Genomic DNA, 24,160 nt, shown 5'->3' on the forward strand with positions numbered 1-24,160 from the left:
CTTCATTTCTACTGTAAACACGCTTGCAGTTCACCACAAACATGTCAATAATGGTAACAAATGGCCCCACGATGTGTCGTACATCGGGAGCCAGGGGAAGCGCGTGCGAAAGCTATTTTTAGAGATGAAGCAGGAAGACTCGTTTTACTTCATGAGTAACACAAAGATTAAAGCAACTAAATTTTTAAAAAATTGTACCCAGGTTTGGGGGGTAGTGTATAAAAAATCTGTGGGAGGAAAGGGGGAGAAATAGGAGAAATGAAGTGCTATTTGTCCTGTCATTATCTTACCAGTCTGTGTTTCTTTGGACAGTAATCACGGGACCCAGATGCTACGGGTAAGTGATATTTTCCCACAAGCAGTTACTGGCTCGTTGGCAGCTTTTGTAGGCAGTTGTGTTGGCAGCCTTGGAGCTGCCTCTGGCTCTGTTTTGTGGCTTTGCTCTTGATGGGCTGCCTGGGCTGCCCTGTGCTGCTGGATGCCATTTCCCCATGTCAGCCCATGGGCTTTCTGGAGCTTTACACTGTGCAAATCCCCCGTGAAATAGATAAATGGGTTCTTCTGAGGCAGAAAGGGAATCTGTTTCCTGGCTGTTGTAGACATTAGGTGAATTACTGCTTCAGGTACTTGGGGAAACTTTGTCCGTTTAAAAATTTTTGGCTTCCCTAAGCTGTAATATTAGTCACAAAGGCATAGCCAGGTACAAGCCCAGGTGTTAGTCCTTGCTTGTTCCACTCCTCTCAACCCCACCCCAGTTTTTTTTTTTCTTTTTTAACTGTCTTTTATCTCTGCTGCTGTATTTTGTGGTCTTTTTAATTGTACCCTATTTATGATATATTAACAACACCACACCATCAGAAAGTAAATACAGTATCTCAAATATGACTATAAGAGTGAAAAAAAAGATGAGTTCTGTACTTGGCAGCAATGGCAGATTTCACCCCCACCCCACCCCCACTTTACCACTTTACCTGTAACTTGATCATGCTTTAAAATATAAAGGTATATAAAATACACTGTTTGTAAGTAATTCTGCATATTCTGTCTGGAACATGTAAATACAACTATCTTAAAATGTTTTTAAACATTATTCTGTCTTTTAGATACATGTGTGGCTGTGCAGCCAATATACAATATTTCTTTTACATATGTATTATTGAACAGAATTGGAATAATTATATTTATAAAAGAGATATATAAGTAAGACTCCTGGGCTTTTTAATAAATCAGGTAATAATACTATACATGTTTTTGTATTGTTTCCCTTTTTTCCCTGGTTTGATCTACTTCATTTGCAGCTGAATTGAAAAAAGTACATTTCTTGAGTACGTTAACTTCTCCTTTGTGGATTTCTAATTTCCAGTTTATTAATTTTGGAGATTTTTTTTATAATTAGTAAATTGCGTATTTGTCCAATTATGACAAATAAAATGCAGAAAATTCTATTGCAGCTTCACCTGCAAAAGCAGATCTGTAGACTTTTTTTTCCCCCTGAGTTCTCTGTGTGCTTTATAGTCTGCTAGTTCCCAGAAAGCTGTCAGATCACTTGTTAGATTTGACTGGAATTGTGTATCATTTTGAGATTACTTCTGTCCATGGAATCATTTCCTGGAAATTCATATACTGAAAATGTTTATTAATTGGTTGTTCATATCCTGTTTGTTTGGATTTTTAAATAGAAATAATGAACTCACTAGAAATAAGAAAACAAAAACCCTCTCAACCAATTTGTGTGAGCTCTTTTACACTTTGATGTCACCAAATCTGTGTAATTCTATCTGTGTCAGGAAATTACCACATGCCAGAGATTCCTCAATGAAATGCTGATAGTCCATATTCCTAAAAATGTATGATTCTTAAAATTTATTTTTATTAGTCTGACATCAAAGACCACTGTGGATTTCTTGGCCATTGTGAACTGATTGGCAATATTTTTGTTCAACATTAGTTCTGCAAAAATCTAAAGGAAAAAATTAATCCACATGCAAAAGGGTGGTCTTGAGTTAAATTTGCAAATTTTTTTTTTCTCTTTTAAGTCAGACACCAGTAAAGGCTATTCTAAATCCAGACATATTTAGAATATGTTTTTCCTACAATCTGGTTTTATCAATTTTCTTTCAGGACACTGTGGTTTGTGACAAAATCTCTTTGTGGTAACCAGTCCTTACTGGGTTCCTGCGGTTCAAAGATTTGTGCCCATTACCTAGAGTTTGCAGAACTGGACATGTAGATTATAGACTATTTGTCCCGTAGTATTTAGAAGTTTGGTTTGAAATGCTGTGAGATCAGTGGAAACTGTCATTTAAAATGTTTCCAACTTTTCTGCATAGGTGAGCTTATACTACACAAAACCAAATTAAACAAACAAACAAAGAAATCAACAAACAAAAAACCAAACCAACAACCCCCACCAAACTAAACAAATAAACAAAACCTGCTAAAAGCAAGAAAGCCACAGGGTCTAATGTTCACCCTGCACTGTGGGCGCAGTTGTTGGACATATCCCTAAACTATTTCTGGATCACTACTTTCCAAACTGAATCCCCCTTTTTTTTAATGAAGTACCTGAAGGATAATATTAGTGTTTCATATTGTCCATCCACATGGCTGCTGGCTCCTGTGCTTTCCTCACTAAACTGATGTAATTAAACAGGGTTGTTCATTTTCCTCCCTGCAGTGCTTCAGTCCTGAAAAGTTTCTTCAAAGAACCTCTCGGCCTGGGACTGGAGCAGCTCTGCAGACTGGAGCTCTCACTGTACTTCAAAGCAGAGAAAGTCTCGCAGCTGCTTGGAGCCCGCTTGCCCCAGGAGGTGTCACTGTTGGGACTAGCAGGGCAAGCTCCAGAGCTGCTGTTTATTTTTTAAAGGCTACATTGACCATGAGGTAGGAATTGACCTGTATTACACCTCCTTCCCTACGCTCAGCCTTTCTAGTGAAAGCTAATCACAGGTAAAATTAGCTGGTGGCTTATATGGCGTGATGGACAAATAAAAATTTTACAAAAAGACAGTGAATGCTAGGTACTGTAAGAAATACAAGCTAATCTAGGCTTGTTAAAATATGTTTTTTCTTTCCTATTCTTTCAGTGCTTGTAAATTATACTGGAGAAATTGTAATGATATAACTTTTTTTTTTTCATTTTAATAGTCTTCGAGGTGAAAGACAGATGAATTTATGTGATGTGAGATTTATTGTGTATATGTTAAGATCTTCCTAGATAAGGCTCTTAGGATATTTGGTACTTATTAAATCCTTTTCTATTAAGGAAAAAAAAAAAAGTATATTTATAGATCACCCAAGGGTTGAAAATTTTCTAACCATAAGTATAATGCAAATAATCTGTGTGACTTCCTAAGGATTTATTAGAGACTGTAGACTTTAAAAAAAGAAAAATAATTAGGAATTACTATGATGTGTATTCTACACACAGACACAAAAGTCTTAGTAAATTAGGCTAAGGTTTTGGAGCAGCCTACCACAATCTGAGGTAAGTTGCTTCCCTGGTAATTATATTTGCCATCAACATTTTGCACTTTATTTCTAGAATCAGTTCTTCTTTCAGCCTTCAACTTTGGGATTTATTTCACCAGATCTGTCAGTTTGCCCATTCTCCATGGGTTTTTAGAAGTTTCCTATCTACACAGTAATAAGTTAAAACCTAGTGAGTTGCATTCTCTGCCTAGTAGATATTTCTTGTTCCTGTGGTTTGTGGTTAATAAGTAGAATAACAAGAATTAAAGGAAGAGAGTCAATTTAGTTTTAAGTATCTTCAAACTCACACTTTATATTTTCATTTAAAGGATATAACAGAAACTTTTTTTTTCCCAGACAAAACTGCTGATATTAGCATAAAGCACACCGACCACTGCCTGAAACATTAGATTTTACCTGAATGGGGGATTTTGAAGTTCTTTGTCTTTATGTTGTCACTGTGAAAAGCCCAGAGAAGCAGGGTTCCTCTATCATTCAATAACTTCTTTTTCTTGTGCTCTTTTTAATTTCTCTGACCTTTGATGTATGTTTTAGTCCAGTTGTGAGAAATGCATACATAAAATGCCACATGCATATGAGAATTCCAAATGTAAATGGATTTAAGCCCCAACTTTAAGGGGAGCCCCATCCACAAAGGAAAATGATTACCCATTAATTTTTAGACCTATAATCTTAAAATGTCTCAAAATGTCATAGAGGCAAACACATCACAGCTGGGATAAATCTTGCTAGTCTTCTTACTTTCTTTTAAAGAGCAAAGTTATACCTTACATGATAGCTTCAAAAAAGCACAATTTTCCTATGTTTTGCACCATATATTTATCAGTAATCCGTTCTGTGTGCAACTTTAAGATAAAAGCTTGTAGCTACTCCACTGCTTGCTTTTCCAAGTCACTTAAAAATGGAAAAATTGCAGCTGGAGAGGCTGGCCAGTAGAGGCCTCTCTAGATTTGCCTTACGATTAAGGACTCTGACTGCCTGGAATCAGTCGCAGTGAGCAAAAGTACTTGAAAAGATTCTGTGGTGTGTGTGGGGGGAAAGATCACTTTTTAATGCCCTTTTAAGTTGCAAGATGTTGATTAATGTTGCCCTTTACATTAATGATGTTTCAAGTAAAAGAAAACAAATTTAAAATGGATAAATTCTATTGAGGATGCATTAATTAAACAGAGACTTTACCATATGCTGTGGCTGGAGTGCTTGCTGGCCTTTCTGTTGTTGTTACCTGTGTAAAATCCACCCCATCCTCTACATGAATGCCCAAGCTGAATAGCCATTTGAATGCAAGCTTTAGTTTGATTCGCCATACAAGGGGTACTGTGTCACTGTGTTTTCTTTCTAGGAGTCACTAAGTGATTTCTATATCTGTTGTCATGGTGATATAGCAAAGCAGGGGAAAATGGGGGCAACTCCAGGCTTTCTCTACACCCTCTGCACTAAGAACTAAGATGTTGTTAGCAGGCCTATAAAACATTGGGCTTTATCTGGGCCTTCTTTTTGTTCTCTGATTGTCAATAAAACTCATTTTAAGGGTAACAAGGACATCTAAATGTCATCTGTCACAGTGTTAGAGAGATTAAGTTTGTTTAGGAACTTGTGCTGGACAAAAGGCCACTATTTGTTCGGCAGATACAAAGCGATGTTGGCCATCAGCAACCGTGATTTAGAAGGAGGCTGCGTGGAGCATCCAGGAAAGATCAGCTCAGTTGCAGGTGATATAAGAGGCTCCTTGACACGACAGCATTTAAAACAACACCAAAACAAATATGGTTTTGAGTTAGGAGTGGTTTTGTCAGGGTTTTGTTCTCTTGGGCTGTTTTTTTTTGTTACTTATCAGCATTGTGGACCACACGTTACTAGAGTAGCTACATAGACCTGAGGGAAGAAAACAGCCATTGACAGTGGACAGCCTGTTTAAAAACATGACACACACACCTGATAGTCCTTGAATGAATAAAAAAAGAAGAGGGAAAGGAGGTTTTTCATGGAAAATCCAACAATAATAGGTGCTGCATTAACTCAGCATTTACTTAATAATGAGGCTAAATGGAAAGTACAGATTAATGAAGACATTGGTGTTATTAAAATCAAATCCTGTGGTTCATATGCTTTTCTTAATAATGAACATTGTGGCTATTGGAGAGGAAGAACAGGATTTTTTCTATTAATTTGGCACACATCCCAGATCTCATTCAACCAGAACCTATCCTGTGCAAAATGCAACCCATGGCCTTTATGTTCCACAGTCTTGCCGTTTAATATTTGCGTTAATCCAGAAAAAAAGCTTTTCTTTTTCCAAATTAAAGAAAAGCAAGGGGTGATCTTTAAGCCTAGACAATAATTAAATAACACAGACCAGCCATGTTGATTTTAGCACAAAAGTTGGTTGAAAAATGTCCCTAGAAAGGAGATGTGATGGTGTTAATTGAACTACAACTACATGTGATTCTAACATTTGTGTTTGGTTAGTAATATGGTGTATAATGCTGACTGAAATATTTTGTGGGTTGTTGTGTATTTAGTGAGACATAGGGGAGAATATTCAGGACATTTATCTTGACAGGTAAAAATATTTCAGTCTCATTCAATGAGATTACTATAGTTCGAACACCAAACAAGCAGGATTTGAGATGCAGCTGAACAATGGAATTGGCAAAGCTGAGTGCTCATTTTGCAATATGCTCAATGTGAAACGTTAGTTTGACATGTGGAAGGAAGCTGCATAACATACTCAGTGGTGGGTTGTGTGCATCGTGGCAGTTACCAGCTCCCTACTGAAGTATTTCCCATTATGATGACCCAGCCATGCTCCCTGAGGGTCTGCAGGCTGAATGGAGGAGGCATACAGCGTGGCACAGGAATGGGGGTATGACCCATGGGAAGGGGTCCTTGTCCTCTTGGGTAGGCCAGTAAGGAAAAACATGACAGAATGTGGCTTCTCAGTGAATTAGGCCTTTCTCTCTAAAAAGCTGCTCCAGATCAACCCGTCAGCTCGGTTCTGCATGTGGATATGAGTAACTCTGGCTGAAGAAGTAAGAGCCCCCAGAGCATGCTGTCTTCTGTTTTCCCCATATCACAAATGTGCATTCATAGTGAAATTAAATGCAAACACCACAGTAAATCTCCTAGAAGTATACCTTGTCTGATATGGGAAGTATATTGTCTCATCCCCTCTCTGGGTATGTGACAGTAAAAATTTATCATGTGTAACCAGGTGTACAGTAAAACTCACTACAACATTTTCAGCCTTTGGACACTGTTTAAAACAATTTCTTACCTAATTGCTGAAAAGTTGTGTAGAGGACAGAAACTATTGCTATAGAGGACAGAAACCACTCTCACTATTTACTTGAGGCCTGACATCCATCCCTGCTTAGAGGGCAGCCAAAGGATGCCCGACGGGAGAAGATCAGCACTGCTCCTTGTCTCTTTGTGTATCACTATGTCCAGGGAATGTAAAATTGTGGCAGAGAACCTCTCTACCACCTACAGCTTCCTCCTGTGAAGGAGGCTTTCCCATCCAAGCAATTTACATGGTTTTCTGACCTCTCTGTGACCAGGCTCTTGCAAATTACTTATTATCAGGAGACCAGAACCCAGGCTTTAGTATTCAGTATTGGAATCTGTTGACAGCAAAAAAAAAAAAAAAGAAAACACCATACTGCAAGGATGTTCTGAGAAAAAAAGAAAAGAGTGGGTTTTTTCATTTTCAGATTTCTTTGTGTTCATAACCTGCCACTCTCCTGTTTTCTATTATTTTAGGTATGTAGTCTGCTATTCATTCAGCTTCTCTCCACAGTCTGCACTGACCTTCAAGGCCAGACTTGGTCCAGAAGTCAGGAGATCCTGTCTCACTCCTCCCTGCTCTAATTCCACTTGCTTTGAAGGAGACATCTCACTTTTTTCTCTCTAGAGCAGGTGTAGCATTTATGAAATGTTCACGAGACCTTGTTGGACCCTTGTGCAAAGGGCAGTTTTGTGATGTGAAATGCCCTCTTACTGTGGAGCAAGCTAAGACAAAGGAATGAGTGAGTGATGCTTGACTCAGGTATTTGATCCTTGCCCACTTATCTTTATGTGTAAATTTAGTTTTTACATTTTCTTTCTCTGCCTCTGCAGTGAAAATTCTGTGCAAGCTGTCACCTTGGCATCACTGGGACAGCTAAGTGCTACTCACTGTGAGAAAGGGCTGCAGAATTAGGCCTCAGTTAGGAAATGTTTTAGGGGCATCAAAAGCCTGACCCCTTCTCTGGCTTCAAAGAAGTTATTGCTAAGTATTATTAGACTGTTCAAACTGGGACACTCGTAACAGTGCCGGGAGCAGAAAGTGCACCAGGTTCAATACACGTTTTACATCCGTGGGGTCTCCAGGAGCAAGGCAGCAGCCTTTGAGCTTCTCGTGAGCTGTTGGGAATAAGTGGGCAAAGGTGCCTGTGAGTCTTCAGGTGCACGAAACTGCTTCATCAAGGCCTGGATGCAGATTCCCTTCCCTGAACTGAGAAGCGCCTGGTGTCATTCAATGTATTTTTTTGATGTGAAGTAAAGCCCAGGAGAATCAGCCCCACTGGTTGGTGGGTGCCTTCAGCACCCACTAAGTGGTCAGGAGCAGAGGGCATTTGCCCATAGTTGGCAAACACAGACCTCTAGTTTTAAGTTGAGAAATTGTTTGGTTGTACACCAGCAACTTGAATGTCGTGGGAACATTTTAGATGTTATTACAGAAACTACTCAGAAATGAAAAGGGAAATAATAAAATTACATTTTGTTCTTACCTGACACAACTATTATATATGATTATATTTGGTAAGATGATTTCTTTGGTAGCACTTGTCTCCATGTTATTCCTGCTTGTGGTTTAAGTAGTAAAAGAACAATGAATTAACTTTCTACACTGAAAGGAGAAAAATGTGTCACCTTCTACTGGAATAGCAGGGAGTCAGAAAATATTTTTATTATTATTATGACTAATGATTATATGACTGAGGGATATGTGACTGTTCAAATTCCCTTAGTAATGAGTTTAATGTTACGTTTACAGAACCATCCCAGTTAAAGAAGTTATTGCTGTTTAAAGTGAATTATTACAAATAATAAGAAAACATTAGCAAGACAGCAAAAATGAGTTTTACTATGGTTTTATAACTGTTCGGTTACTGTGAATTGCTAAGATTTGTAAAGATCTTTGAAGATGAAAAGCTCTGTGTAATATTATTATACTGACTGGGAGAAAGTAAAAGGAAAAAACCCAGTTCATCCTGTTATAATCCTTTTAGAAATTTTAACAAATCCAACAGCTTTCAAGTAGTGGAAATATTTCAGAAAGTACTACCACCACTACTGCTGTTGCTCCAGGCTATATTATCATATACCATAGTGTGCATGCAAGCAAAGCTTAACTAAGGTCATTCTAATGAATTTTGAACAGTTACATGGACCTAATTTAGCTTTCTGTCCTGTATGAAAGGCAACCTCTTCATGCTGCAGCACCCAGAAGAAACCCCTGAGTCGTCTTATCAACCTCATCTGCATTTTTCATCATCTGAAAGAGCTGCAAGTAATGCTCAGTCTATGAACTCAGTGCACATGTGTGCTTTTTCCATCTTCAGCATAGGGGCCGAACAATAGATTTTTTTCAGCCTGAAAAGAACTGAAAATGTATTTTATTCTGCTATCTCCACTTCTGGCTCCAGTTTCTTTCTTTCGTTTTTGTTACCAGACTGGAGTTCTTGGGTACAAAAGGACAGCATTTCACCAAATTCCTTTGATATCAGCTCTCTGCTCCATTCACAAGAGAGCTACAAGGCTTCAGCAGCATTCCAGGGAGCCGTTTCCCTGTTTTTGATAGAGGAGACAGGTTGGAATCCTGATCTCATGAGTTCACATCAGCGCTGCATGGCTGGGGAGCTGGTCTAGCTGGGCCATGAGCCCACTGCACTCAATGCAGAAACCTTTCTACCCGGATGAAGCTTCTTCCAGCCCCACTTCCTTCCTCCTACAGATACCACACAAGAGAGTTTAAAAAAGTTTTAGTGAGTAAACACAGCTCATCATCCCAAGAACCAAGTCAGAGTGTCTGAAAGTAGGGAAAGTCCCGGAGATTTTGTGTTCTTTACAAAATATTAATTCTTATTCTCTCTAATCACTGTGGATATTCTTTCCTTTGTAAAAGTTTAACTGTGGTAAATTCTTGCTCTTAAAGAACTCCAATGTTGATGAGCTCCAGAATAGTTGGAAATGAGAATTTCCTTTTTGAGAAAAATGAAATGCAAAAATGAGAAGAAAAAATTCTCAAGAATTCCCAGTTCCCACTTTTGGTGCAAATATTAATTGATGATCACAGAAATATTTTACTTCAATAGCATTTGACTGTGTCTTTTTATCTAATATATGATATAATGAAAGAAGCTTAATCAACAAATTAAAGTTTAAACTCAGTATTTTACTTTCTCTGAAAAATATTTTTTAGATTTATAACATTTGTGGATATTGTTGTAGATACTTTATTTATAATGTTTCAATTTTTACTACATTGCACTATACAAGAGAAAACTGAAAAATATTTTATTTAGCTCTCTACCATAACTCAATTATGAAACAAAAATAATAAGTTTCTTCTTATCATAGTTGCATTTGCCATCTTTTCACTTCAGTAAATCCTTTGTTCTTAGGTGAAGTTTTTAACCTTTCCCAGCCATTCAGTGTTCATACTTGGATAATGTCCTTCTTATGTGTCTCCTTTCCAATGTAAATAACCCTGCGCTTTTAACTTCTCTTCAGGTGAGGTTTTTGGTTTATTTTTTTAGATTCTTGGCTATTCTTAATTATCTTTCTATTTTATCAGCTTCCCATTTATCTCTGCATTATCCCTTTTGCTCAAAAATGAGTAGAAATAATGATGTATTTTCGAAAGCTCTTTATCATTGATAAAGTCATTTAATGATGTTTTTATTTTCGCTATCATATTCTTGTACCATATTTACTTTTTTTCACTGCAGTTCAATACTACCATTTGTGTTGTCTGTCTTTCTGAATTGATGCTAAATGAAAACATTTTAAGAATCACTAGAAGAAAAAAAAGTAACTGAAAAAACCCCATATATTTGCACATTAAAATATATTTATTATAATGACACCTCTTCACCCATCTAACTTACATCTCTCTAAGGGTGAATCATAGTCATCTTTGGCTGCTCATGGTTTATATAACAAAACCAGGTGCGTTCTGCATTGATTTTGATTCTGCAGCAAGAGCACACAGCTGTAATTTTACACAAATCCCCAGCAAGATTTTGCTTAAATTGCTCTGCATTTGTGTACTAGCTTTTTGCATTTCAGCTATCTGCATTTTCTTCAAGGTATAGTGAATATTGCCAAGCTACTAAGATGCTTAATGGATTCTTACTGAAATGTGACTGTCTTTTCCACAGTCTCACAGGAAATTGCAGAAGGACTGAAGGCACCTGTATGTGAGACTTTAGAATAGTTTTCCTTAGCTTTAGGCATCCAACTCTACTAGGAGGTTGACCTCTCTAAGTTTCCTATCCTCCTTGAAGGGGGCTGTGCTCAAGCATCTGGTGGTGGTGGTTTGCAGAGAGACAATAGTACAAGCTCCTGTGAGTAAATCTCAGTGTTACGGGTATGGCCAGTTGTATATTCTCAGTCTTGGTTTGTTTCATTAAGTTCAGTGGACTTTATCATATATGTACTACTAATATTCCATGATGTTTTGGCTTCTTTGTCTGTATTGAGTTGCAAGATCAAGACACATATTCACCTCAAGGCACAGCTGTTATTTCCAATAACAGCAATTTTTTACTTCTCATCTTCCAACTGCAAACTTAGTCGCCCTGATTTTTTCCTAAACATTCCATGGCTTTTTGTGTGTGATCCCTTTTCTCTAAATAATGAGCCCAAAGGGTCTGATCCTAGACTTCCCCTCTCAAGTGGCACCTCAGGAACTTGCTTGAGATTAAACATAATGTCAATCCAGTGTCTTAGATGTCCACTGTTTGCTACTGAGTCCTCAGACCTGTCCAAAGAATTACATGGCAGTACATACCCTCAACTTCTAAATAGCAACAAATGTTGAGCAAGAAAGATTTGAGAGAGCTGAATTATCTCGTTAAATTAACTGGAACATTTTAATTTTTACCAGAGTTGAGTGAGCTTGAGTAAATATGACGAATTGGACGCTCACTTCATTTAGCAGACATCAAACACACACAGAACGTTGCCCAATTTAATTTAGCCCTGCCAAGCTGGGAAAATGCTTGTACAACATCAGTGAACAAGAAAAGGGCTAAAATTTACTCTCGGTTGAGAGTGCATGCATAAATTCCCTTTACTTAAACTGGTGTTGTGTATGTGTATATAAAACCTTCCCTCAGGGAAAATCCTCCAAACACCTGCAACCAGAATTTGTGCTACTATGAGTTATTCCCAGTAAAGTAAATAATAGCTTTCCCTATTGTTCTAAATAGACAATATGTAACTCCTGTCTTACAGTCCAAGGTTTATCTCCTTTTCATTTCCTGTCTCTTATCAAACACATGCCAGCACAGTCACTTGTTCAGTCATGCTCAGTAGAGTGGTTGGCTTTTTTTTTTTTTGGCTTTATCCCCTGAGCTTAATGGGCACATTTTGTGAAGAGTGAGCCAACCAGGTAAATAGCTGCTACTATGGAGCTTAAGAGCTACAGCTCTCAAATTAGGAGGTGCTTTTTGTCAAATAGGCCTCTGTAGCTCTAATATTAGTAACAAAACAAGGGCTTTTCAGACAAGAAAAAAATCTTTAGTCTGACTCTGTATCACATTTAACTCTGTTGCCTTGTCAAATATGTCAATGTTCATATTATACAGCAGCATTCATCTGTGGATGCAAAAGTGCTTTACAAATATTACCTCTTGAATAGTTTTAATTTATACTTAACAACCAGGTTTGTGAGATGGTACTCGAAAAGAATCAGAGTGAACTATTTAAAAAGTTAGTATAAATAAATTATAGTGATTTACTTGCTTTCCTGTTGCTCTATAGAAGGTTGTTGGCTTGAGATCCAGAACAAAGCTACCAAAGCATTTTTCAAAGGGATTTTTTTCTCCTTTTGTTTTAACACCATGTCCACACGCATCTACATGCCTGTTTAATTCTAGTTTTAGCTTCTCTCTTGCTGTATTTTGTAAGTATCTTCTGGTAGAGCACCAGGAAGGAGGTACACAGAAAACAGAATACAGAATACAGCCCTGTGCAGAGGCATTATGGTCTAAGATACATACATCAGGTAAAAATAGTCATCCTTTTTCCCCAACTTGTTTATGGAATTTTATTACTTTTTTGCATGCTTCAGAAACATTAGCTAGAAACATTACTGAAGGAGTTCCTTGCCTTCAGGCTATGCAACTTCTCACAGTGTTTTAAGGCATTTTTATTGATTTTTTAAGCAAATTTGCTTTGAGCACAGTCTTTCATTTTCTGTTTTCTGAGGACAAGGCTGCAAGCCTGTTTGCAGAAGGCAGATGTCACAGACACATGCTGTGAGTTTTAAACTGGTCCATGAAATGCTGCAGTAGGATGGCTTTTACTATTACCTGTCTGCAACCAAAATAATGGTGAGTTACTTTCCTTCTTACTAATAACAGACTGATGTTAGTCATTCTTTATCTCAATTTATAAGCTCATTTGTTAGTTTAAAATTATTAGGCTTTTTGAATATTCCATTCCCTCAGTATTTCTGTAAGAAATACTAGTTTTGTGTTAAAACAATGCACTGAGGCAAAGAAAAAGCTGCAGGCAAGCTGTCTTTGGTGCTCTGGTTCTTGATTTCCTGATTACTGTGTTCTAGGTCTTGAGTATCAGAGCTGGTACGTGCTCACAACACTGACAACTGTAGGGTATTTCTCCTTTTGAAAACTAGAATTTTGATGCCTAAAACTGGGTTCCCAAACTGAAACATTGAAAGTCAGAGGTCTTTGTTTCGACTGGGGATGTGCACAGACAGTGAGTGAGTGAGTGAAACGGCATTTAAACTGTGTATTGAGGAATGGCTGAGCAACGTCAAGTTGTTGCTGTGGAGCACATTTATTCTTGATGCTAATTTGGTGAGGGTGCTCTCTTGCCTGCTGGGGAATGCACAGGGGCTGCTCATCCTTGGACCACAAGGTTGCTTTGAGCTGTTTCATTTTCAGGTCTGTTTAGGATAACAATTCTGCCGACACCTGGGCTCTGTAAGAAAGCTCCCATTCAGGTACATAAGGTTAAAATAATTAGATGTGTTCCTCGGGCAGAGATAAACATTGCCTTTCTATTTTTTGAAAGCAGATGAACTTACTAGGCCCACTCTAATACTCTGGGGTTGTCTCCTGCCTGATGTGCTGCCACTGAAGCTCTAAAACCTTCGCACACAAAGGCACCACGGGACTCCCACCATCAACACGAGCTCTCTGCCTGCCTCTGGCGCTGGCTGTCAGAACTGCTTCATCTGAAATCAAGGTAAAGAATCAGCAGCACTAAATACTACAGGACAAAGGCATAAACTAGCTTTGTAACCCTGGGCAACCTGGATGTTTGCTGACTGACAGTGTGAATGACAGCCCAGTTGTCAGTCTAAGATATCGTCCTCTAATCATTCCAGATGTCACCCGACAAGATGATGGCTACTAAAAAGGGAATAATTTGGGAAAAGTCATAAAGCCCATTATCTCCTGCTGAAACCATTTCTCTTTGCCATTTCTGAAGTCTCTGCAAAATAGATGTAACACAACTGGTTTATTGAGAGTGTCCACTCAGAACTGCACTGGGTATCCCATTACATTCCTAGAGAAACCTACCCCTGAGCTATACCACTTCTTCATGTCTTGGCAGGTGACTCCAATCTGGCCACACAGTGTAGCTGAAATATTTTCACCTGTTCCAAAATACAACAGGGAGCAAAAGGCTGCCATAGTAGCTGCTCTCAGACACAGCCTAGCAAATCAGAGAAAGAATGGAGTTAATCACAACAGAAACATAGTGCAGTTTCTGGCTAGAATTCTTATTAATATTTTTCTCCTTAACAAAGAAAGAAGTATCTGAAAACATTGTTAAGGCCTTTCCATTCTTACTTAATTTATTCAATTGCATTTTAATTTCAAGAGAGGACTTTATTCTGAACTTAAGGCTGAGTGAAGGGCTGCATATAAAAGAAAAATAACAAATAAAAAGAAAAAATCTCTTTTGAGAAGGACAACAAATTATAGCAGAGGAGGTGGAGGAGGAGGAGAACATAGGAAAGGCAGAACATTATGGTGTCTGAATCTTGAGCTTTAAATTTTGAAAACATAGTCTGAACCACAGAAGTTAGAATACAGTTTGTCATCCAGATAAAACTAGAAATGAACCCCTAGATTGTTATAGCAGGCTGTTTTAAGAGCATAAACTGAAACTGGAAAACATTCATTAATTACTGTGTCAATTCCTTCCAAGATCTATGGAAGGAGATTCCAGACTGTGAGCCAGAAAATTCTGTATCTCATTCATATAAAATATCTCAATGAAATACACTGAAAGATTGCTGCCAAACTTTGGTAGAGAGGACAAAAATGTGTTTAGGGCAACTATTAAAAAATCTGTCTCCTGTAGGTTGCATTGGGCCTGATTCTGCCATTTTCACTCATACTGGCTGATAACTGACCAATCAATTGCAATGAAGGTAGTGGAATAATTTATGTTGTAAGGAGTTAAATTTGCATGAATTTAGGCAAAAGGTTGTAGTCATTTGTCTTAATGAATAATTTCATGTTGCTTGCTATCTACCTGAGCAATTCTAAAATGGTCGGTATGGTAACGTGGAGAACGGAACAATCCCATCTAAGAAAAGGTAAATTTTCTGACTGGCAGTTACATTTCTATTGGTACATCATGAAAATAGATTCTCTTCCTAACTAATTAGTTCCCCTTCCCAAAAGGTGAGGTAGTTTTGAAGTTTTAGCTTGTCCAAAGAGCAGCTTGAATCTAGCACCAAAGAATTTCCCAACAGTGACTTGAACAGTTTTACCTAACAAGTTATGGTAAAAGATCCTAATGAAGCCCTTTCCCATGCCATTTAGACAGTATTGATATCTGCTTGTAATAATATTTTGGCTGTTGAATTGCATCCATGCCTTGCTTTAGCCATGGAAAGTTTGGAAACACAAAGACTTTGTGGGAGCCTGTGAAATGCTGGAAGGTTGATACACCTCCCATGGAGTATGAAATGAAGGTCATGATTTCTCTTTGTCATGGAGCAGCCCAGAACAACATCACAAAAAGTATTTATTTCAGATTTTGTATAAAATGTTCTTAACTCTCTCTTCAAACTTTAAAAAATTTGGTATTGATTCTCAGTAGCTGCAAATCTTAATTGTAGCATGTTTCACTGATGTGCATGTATACATAGGTGGGGGGGTGTTGTGCTTACATAATCTTGATTCCTTTTAAATCTTGAGTAGATATATTTTTATACAAATCTACATGTTGTTCATTATTATGATCCCCTTTCTAACTGAAATACAATTTTTTTCTAATATACCTTCTCCCCTGTGTCTCGCTAAGTTTAGCTAACAGACACAACAATGTGCTAGTAACCAGTAACTTATTTTTTAAGTTGACATATGTGCTCAGATGGTAGGAATTTAAAATTAGGAGGCTATAAATTCTGCCCTTGCTTGGTAATCAAGTCCTGTCTAATAGCAAAATTGTTGCAGTAATTCCACTGTGACATGCTAAAATTAGGAGCCAGTAGAAATAGAATTGTATGTGTGTGTATATACATGTATACATCTGTGTGCCCATAAGTACTTCATTTCTGTGGACTATTCTAGTCCACTAGGTAGTGAATCTACCTAGTTCTGTATATTATAGTAAGGGATTTTGATTTTCTACAAAACTGTACATGGATTTCATGTTTATAAACAGATTTGTCATGTCAACAATAAAAATCCACAAAAAGAGTGAAAAAGTGAAATGCTTCCAATTCATTCTTTAAGTATAGCAGACATAACCTCTTGTTTCACAATATTGGAGGGGCACTTTGTTTTGTTTTAGAAACTTCAATAATTTTATATGTTATGATGAAGTTTTGCTTGAAGTTTTGCTGTTGGTTAAAAGCCTGAAATGCACAGTGAAATCTCAATTTGTAAAATCATTTAACTGGAACTTAGATCAGTGTTTAAATAGTCCCTCTGAACCTATGCATCTTGTGTAGCTCTGGTCTGGATGGAAAGTTTGAAAGGAAACACCAGGCATATAAGAAGTAATAGTGAACAGCAGATATTAAAAAAAGGTATGTGTGGAACCAAAGGGTTATTTTTAAGCTGTCGGTTATTAAATTTATTACTGGATATTGCTAGCAGCAATTGAAAAAAAACCAAAACAAACAAAGCAAACTTCTCTTACCTCTGATATTTCAGCTATCCATTTCATATTATTCTATTCTTTAGGTCATATCATTAATACCACATCTCCAGTGAAGCTGAAGCAATTCTAGGGCTGACTTGCAATTGTCGTTGATTTTTCTCTTATGAAATTATAAAGGAATTATAAAAAATGCTGTTGGTTATCTTTCATCTAGTCATGTAATGCCCTTAACTCTGGTTTAATTTCTCATTACTATGTTTTAGTGATATGTTTTGAACTGCACATTGTACATACCACTCAGTTTTCTATGGAAATTTTGTCTGCCTATGCTCAAGACTAACAACTCACTATGTGTCTGGATTCAAAGAAGTGATACTAAAAATTATTATTTTTTTTTTTTTAAATCACAACTAACATTTTTACAATTAGAAATGCATTGCAGTGCTTTGGCATTACACTAAACCTATATGACCTTTGAATCAGCCTTCGGTGACTGAACAAATGCAATTTGCAATTCCTTATGTGGAGTTAAGAACCTCTTCTCTGGTTTGGTCCTTGAGCCAGCACACTGCAATGACTGCTCTTCTAGTGAATATCCTCTTACTCTGATGCCTTAAGGTCCATCTGTATTTTTGATTTTTTCTAATTTTTACAAGCTTTATAAGTAGTTATATAGCAGAAGTAGATTTAGAAGCAGCATGACTTATTCCCTTACACTTAGCACAGAAACTACACACATGCCCCAACCCTATTACCCCATTCCATGCTCCCCATATCAATTCTACCCCCTAAATTCCAGTAGAAATGTCTCTCTTTAAGATAGGCATCTTCTGTTAAAGGATATCTAATCCTGGCCTGAACTGCAAAAGTACAGTCAAAAACTGGGTGAATATATGCCCCCTGTACCCTGAAGAAGATGAAGATTGATGAAGAGGTGGTCTTAGAGACCCTATCCCCAGTTCCCAAGGGGTGTGACTGAGGGTGGTCCAGGGCAAAAGCCAGTGGGTGGACAAAACCTGGGACTGGACAGACAATATTATAAATTGTAGCATCTGTATAGAGGGGCACGTGTGTGTCTTGTATTCTTATGCCTAGGCACAAAATTAAAACCCCTTTCCTTGTCTCACCTTCAAAACTAAATTGCCTCAGAGTTTTTTTCTCTCTGAATTTTCTTTGTCTTTACTCTCATTGATAGTCATTTCTATTTTGTCTCATACTATCCTTTGAGAGGGCCATGAGGGAGCTGTGAAACATCCTGGCTTAGAGCAGTCTCCACTGAAGGAAGCCCAAGCATGCTGGCAGCCAGTGATTGGAGAAGTACAGCCAAGCACAGGAATCTTTATGTACAAGCCTGGTTCCTCTCCTCTTCCTCCCGCCTCTGCCACTGGCTGCTGCTGGAAGTAGGACTCTGCCTGAGAGACCTTTGCTCTTATCCAGTTGTTCTTATGCTAAAACTTTTATGTTGTGCTTTGATTTTTCTTCTGTTTTTGCAGATAGTCAGATTTCTGAAGGATAAAAGGACGAGAAGAAAGTTCCCAATTTTTTTCACACTTCTGTACTTCTCAGTTTAGTCTGTTCACTGCCTAGAAGGAGGAAAGAAAATGAAAAGGAGAACAAATGTCATGGCATTCCTGCCTTCCTGAGGCTGGTAATTCAGCCAGTTGCAGTCTCAGCCTCTTATAGCTTAGTTTTCCCAATAGTTTTAGGAACATTCCCCGCAACCTTGGTTCTCAGATGTCAGAACTGATAGAGAGCTATGGGAAATAAGTTGGTACCTAGCAATCTTTCGTAATTTTTCCCAAAATCTTTGAAATTTTTTGTGAATTACCCATAAAAGACAGTTTTTCTAGAGCAAGTTTATTTATTATCTATCAAAATACTTCTGTTTATCCTTCATTTTCTTAATTTTTGCTTACTTGCTTAAGCACCATGCTTTCCTGTGAAGTTTAGATAGGAATATTCTTGAATGTTTTGCTAGTGTAAGTTCCAAGATTGGACACATTACTACAACGTATGGGTTCTTTTGAAAAATGTGAGATTTTAACTGGTTTTTACTTTTCAGCAGAGGAGTCCAACACAGTAATCCACAAATTAAGAATGATCGAATGCTTTATTTGGTAGTTCCCATTGGACATGTATTGTATTTAAAGGTTTAAGTATGCCTTGATGAAAGTCTTTGCCTTTAGCTGTTCATTGCTATTTTATCTATTTCTTCAGCTGTGAAAAGCTTTTTTGTTTGGTTGAGGCTTGTTTATTTCTCACTGGTAAACTTTTCTAGTATTTTAAAATTCTGCATTACAAACAGGTTTGAATTTTGGCTTCTCTTTGCAGTATTTTACAAGGACAGAGATTTTACACACTAAATTGCTTTCCAGAAAACACAACTGTAAAAAAAAAAAGTGAAGTCACTCTGTCTATACTTTGTCCTCTTGAAACTTATTCTCTTTAAAAAGGGTCTGTGTAATTTTACATAATTATTTTGGCAAGAATGTTTATTGCCCAGCTGGGTGAAATTATTAATGTACCTCTCAAGCTGCATTTTCAAAGATCAGTAATACGTATATAAACCTTTTTGAGGGTCCTTGATATGTAGGATTTTTATTGGAGACCCTTGTTTCACTTCAGTAAAAGGATGACACAAGATGTTTACTTTAAAATGTCTTTGACATCCTCCTGAGAATGTTTTGATAGAATGGCATACATTTGGTTACAATTAGTAAGCCAAACAATTTTCCATTGTTATCTCACTGTGTTTGTCTAGAGCCTGTAAGGAGCTTTCAGAAAATATCCATCTCCATGTTTTAGTTAATTGATTGCATGTTCAGTAGGATTATTCATTTTATAAAGCTCCTTGTCCTTTTAATTTTATCACAGGGATTTTACACAAAGGCATGTGGTGGAAAGCAAAAGGGAAATACTGGCACGGTTAAGCATAAAGAGATATTGTAGTTGTATCAAGGCTAATATTCCTGTGTGTGGGAAAAAATTCCAATGTGTTCCTGCTGCTTCTGGGTGCAAGACATTATACCTGAGGGCTGAAAGTAATAGTTGCTGGTGTGAAAGTATTCACCAATATCAAGTGCAGATGAATGCTTTTGGACCCAACTGAAAGCTGAGTTAGGAATACTTTAGCTTAATATTTGAACTTGTACTTTTAGTATAATAAATGATGGGTGACTTAATTTTATTTAAACTTTATTAGCAGTGTGATTAAAGGACTCAAATCCTTATCTGACACCTTTGCTACATTGTGATTTCTTTGGTTATTTGCCATTTTATTTATAAACTAGAATCTCATCTTTTCTTTTGTATGTTAGCTGAAATACATCTTTCTGTTGAATGTCTTACTTTCTAAACAGCGATTGGCAAGTCTCAGCTAAGATCATTGTCTGTCTTTTTTAGGTAGTAAACTTATCTTGGTATGCACATCCCATCTTACTTACAGCTGTTTGGTGGTTACATGGTTAAGCTGAATATAATGTGAATTAGTGTCTATGTCACAGAAATTCCCCGTGCAATTATCACCCCTTGGAACTGCTGCAGTGCCAGGTTTAGGCCTGATAGCAGAAACTGGTGCTTCTCTACATCCTTTTATCATCCTCTTTTGTTTACACTCTTTTTGGAGAAATCACTGATCACAACTCCTGTAATGGTAGGTACATGCTGGCAGCAGAGAAATCCAGAGCTTATAGTGCTATTCTGCTTGATAAACCTGTGTCCTTGAAGTCTCCTGGATCTCTACCCTGTCAGACTGGTAAAGCCATGCTGCTTTTATGAATTCCTGGTGGGAGTGGTCAATACTGAATTGAATAACTCCCTTTTGAATTATATCTTTAACAAAACAATTCTTGAAAAGCCTGCTCAATTTTGGATGGGTGCACAGGAAGAAAAGGGATGGTACTTGAAGTACTTTCTGCAGTTGCTGCCTCTGCTCCCTCACCAGGGTGGGAAATGACAGAGTTGCACAGGGCTGTCCTCTGATGCTGTCCTGTCCTACACTGCCTCCAGTCAGCACTGCAAGAGGAAGTCACTGTTGTGGGTCTCTGCACGACTGGCACACAAATTGCACCTTGGCCAACTGTGCACCAACACTTCTGTGCAATGAAATCACACTGCCTGGTGTCTCCAAAGTTGAAATCAGGAGTTTGGGCCCCTCAGTGCATGCCAACATCAAATTCAGGCCTTTTAATCTCCTTTTCATCAGAGCTAAGTTATGTCAGTTCATGTTCTCTAGAGCAGTTTGAATTCAAGTTAGCTGGTGATTAAGGTACTTTGAGTGAATTGGATGCTGGTAGGAGTGTTTGTTCAAAGGGTTAACTTAACCTCCCCAAGGTTGTAACGGACACTGGAAGATCAAAAGCTCCTCCAGACTGTCAAAGAGAGGGGAAAAAAAGAATTGCCTGCTTTTACAGTTTTCAGTCAATGTCTTCCTTCTGGAAAGAAAGTCTGTGTTTAACATACTTAAACTTATGGTACGAACTACTCATTTTGTTTCTAATTGTAAACGTAATTTGTTTGGTCTTTCAGTTCTTTGGATTTATGCAGTAGCCGTGTTTGTCAAAGTATTTGGCACCAGTGACATCATTTCTGTTGAAATGCCGGACAGCGTGATGAGTCTCAGATGTTAACGCACACCAAAAGTCGAGAACGAATAAAATATAAAGATCAACTGTAACAACTATGGAGGTAATAAAAAGTAATTCTGTTTTCTTCTAATATTCAAAGATAATTATTTATATTTGTTTGAGGTTTGTTTTGCATAAATGATCAGTTAGGGACTGTGCTCAATATAAGGGCAGACTGAGATGTGAATTTGGATGAACACTGAATAAAGCATGATTTAACTTCATGATTGCACTATTTCCTTTGTGTTTTTTTTCCAATCTTTTGCACTTTGCATGTATAGATTATGATATATGCAAAATATGTGTACTGAGACCTAAATGTGCCTCTTTCTGAACTGCCAGAATGTAACGTGTCATTCGGATAATGGTCATGCATGGTTATATCAGCACATCATGTTTTCTAATGTACTGTAACATGACATGCCAATGTAACCAAGAGTAGCACCATTTCCTAATGACATGTCATGTCTGTGAAATGTAAAAAGGATATGACTTACTGAGAATAGGGCTTGATTTCTTTTTAATTTTAAAATAAAATATCTCTCTGTGTACTTTATCCAGCTCCAAAAGTAGCTTGCATAAAAGTATGGTTTAGGTGCATAAGGGGAAAAATCATAAAGGTACCCAGGCATGGTTCCATATTAACCACATTTCTACCCAAGTGTTTCATGCTTCCCACGTTTGGTGTAGGAAACACTAACAAATAATACATCCAACCATCCAGAGCACTCTCAGATGGATAAGACTTACCTGACTGATATTGTCATGGAAAATCAAGCAGAGGTGCTCCCTTAATTTTCTTCCAACAATGAACATTTTCTTTAGATCATTCTGTTGTCTAAATACTGTTCACTGTCATGAAAAATTTTCATATACACAGCTAAAAATTTACTTGGAAAATGTCTACTTATTTGTCAAATATGTTTCCTTAATTTATTGCACCAGTTCTCCAGGCTTTATAGGCATAAGACAAATTGTATTAAAGCCACAGAGAGAAAAAAGAAATTTAGACTTTTCATATTGGAGTATTGAGTCCTATAAAAATGAATAATCAGTTTGATGTATAACTCATATGTTGCTGTCTTCTCTTAAAAGACTTCACATCAGAAAAGAAATATAGAAATATATCAAAACATAAGCTTGTTTCAGTTCTCAGTAGATTATTCTTAATCTCTTTATTTGGACTGAAAGTTTTCTCTTTAGTCTTAATACAAGTTTTCTGAAACCTGAAAGCAGAGGCAGTAGTGATGGCATTGTTGTGGTGCAATTTTCACTGTGCTGCTTGGTTTTGAGCCATATGACATTCATATTGCTGAGTATGAGGGAATTATTCTGAAATTACTTGGATTTTTCTTAACTTTTCTTTCAGGCTGCGTGGTATTTTGGGAATAAACATGGAAAAACAGATCAACTTATATTATTCTTTCTGTTTACAGGACTGTACTCAATTTACATTCTGATGTTGATACACAAAGGCTATAGGATTTTGTCAAGGGCTTCTAAAGCTTTTAAGACTTCCAGGTGAGTCTTTCAGATACCCCTACTAAACCCAGCATATCTACAGGATTTTGTTAGATCTCATTTTCAAAATCACTTTTGTTATTTAGGGGTCTAATTCACTGTTCTGAAAGCAACTTGGATGCTTAATACATTAGATCTCCCTGACCTTCAAAGGGACATCTAAGCATTTATGGTCAGATACTGAACATAAGAGAAGCTTGGTAGGACTCTTTTTATAGTGTTTCATCACCTCAATCCCTTTGAAATCACTTTAAACACTTTCCTTCAATTTAAAAAATGGGGCATGAATTTCTAAATCATATGTGTACTTATGAAAATATTACCTGTAATTTATTTAAACCTTGTGAATACCCCAGGAAAAAGATGTGTTGTGGATGCAGTGCGTTAGTATAAAATGTGTTCTATGAATTTTGGGACAAATCCTGGGTTTTGTCACTAATGTGTCATTTTAGTCATTACTTGCTGAGATATATCATTAGAAATCTCAGTCACATAGGCCATGCTTAAATTACATATCAGATGACCCAAATGTTTAAGGCAAGATGGTGTAATTCAGCATCACTTTAAGCAATTTATGCCACTGAAGATCAACACCCTCAAAGTCCTGCATCTTCCTGAGTGGAATTATTTCACCTTCTCAAGTCTTTTCTTACATCTTCTCATTTTAGTCAGGACCCCTACCTTCCCATCCCCATCTTATCTGACTGGCTTGAGGTACTGATGCAATTACTGTCTCCATATACTCTCTACAATTAGTCTTAAAAACCATAAAAATTTCACCTGAAACACAAACGTACCTGTTTTAGATAGTTTGTGAAAATAGTAAAGGAGAAAATCTCAAGGGGGTAAAGAAATAGAGAGCTTTGCTGAAGGGTGAGCAAAATGTACCTGTTAGTTACATAAAGTTATGATAATACAATATCCTATTGTGTAATGAGATATGACACAATGTAATATTTTTTGTATGCTTTAGTGTCAGTTTTAATTGCTGAACATTTAATAGGTTTGCAAACAGAATAGTTAGATTTGCCATTTACCAGTTTTGCTTTTCTTTTTTTTTTTTTTTTTTAATACTTTCATCCATTTTCCAGCAGTCATTCCCTTTCCTTTCCATTATGGTCAGAAAACTGTGCTATGACATGCTGAAAAATGTT

At 37.2% G+C, this 24,160-nt stretch overlaps 1 long non-coding RNA gene across 1 annotated transcript in view; it reads right to left on the reverse strand.

Moving 5' to 3' along the window:
* Window positions 1-18,076: 18,076 nt before the first annotated feature.
* LOC108640103 overlaps window positions 18,077-24,160 on the reverse strand; it is a 37,378-nt gene continuing 31,294 nt past the window's right edge. The window contains exon 3 of the long non-coding RNA XR_001920930.1: window positions 18,077-18,443. This is a non-coding gene — a long non-coding RNA (uncharacterized LOC108640103). The remainder of the gene's footprint in view (window positions 18,444-24,160) is intronic.

Source organism: Manacus vitellinus, unplaced genomic scaffold (genome assembly GCF_001715985.3).
Source record: "Manacus vitellinus isolate BGI_N305 unplaced genomic scaffold, ASM171598v3 scaffold_29_pilon, whole genome shotgun sequence".
NCBI classification, from domain to species: Eukaryota; Metazoa; Chordata; class Aves; order Passeriformes; family Pipridae; genus Manacus; species Manacus vitellinus.